Here is a 484-nt window from a genome sequence, read left to right on the forward strand (position 1 = left end):
CTGTAGTCCTACCTAGGATGCATGTTTTTTATGGTGGGAAGAAACCAGAGCACTCGGAGGAAACCCACGCAAACACGGGGAGAACATACATCCACACAGAAAGGCCCGGAACGACCTGGATTCAAACCAGGCACCTTCTTGCTGTGAGGCAGAAGTGCTAACCACTTAGCCACCGTGCTGCCCTTTCACAATAAAGAAAGAACAGGGAGAAAGAAATGTAACTGTGCAGTAAAACCTCTGCTTGCCAGAAACCAACCTCCTTTCAGCGTCCAAATTCTTCACCTCCAACCTGAAGAAGCATTTAAAAGTAAGTTAAATTTTTAATTGGCTGAGGGTAGTCGTCTCCTGTAGCTTTTCTGGTCACCTTGCTGTTTTATAGTGTTTTAGTGTTTTATAACTTAGTTGACGTTAACTTTACATTCTCCTATGTGCTGATTTCCTAGCCCTAGAGCCGTTGAAAGACTGACTAGCCCCGTTTGACATG

This window comes from Etheostoma spectabile, chromosome 1, assembly GCF_008692095.1.
Source record: "Etheostoma spectabile isolate EspeVRDwgs_2016 chromosome 1, UIUC_Espe_1.0, whole genome shotgun sequence".
NCBI classification, from domain to species: Eukaryota; Metazoa; Chordata; class Actinopteri; order Perciformes; family Percidae; genus Etheostoma; species Etheostoma spectabile.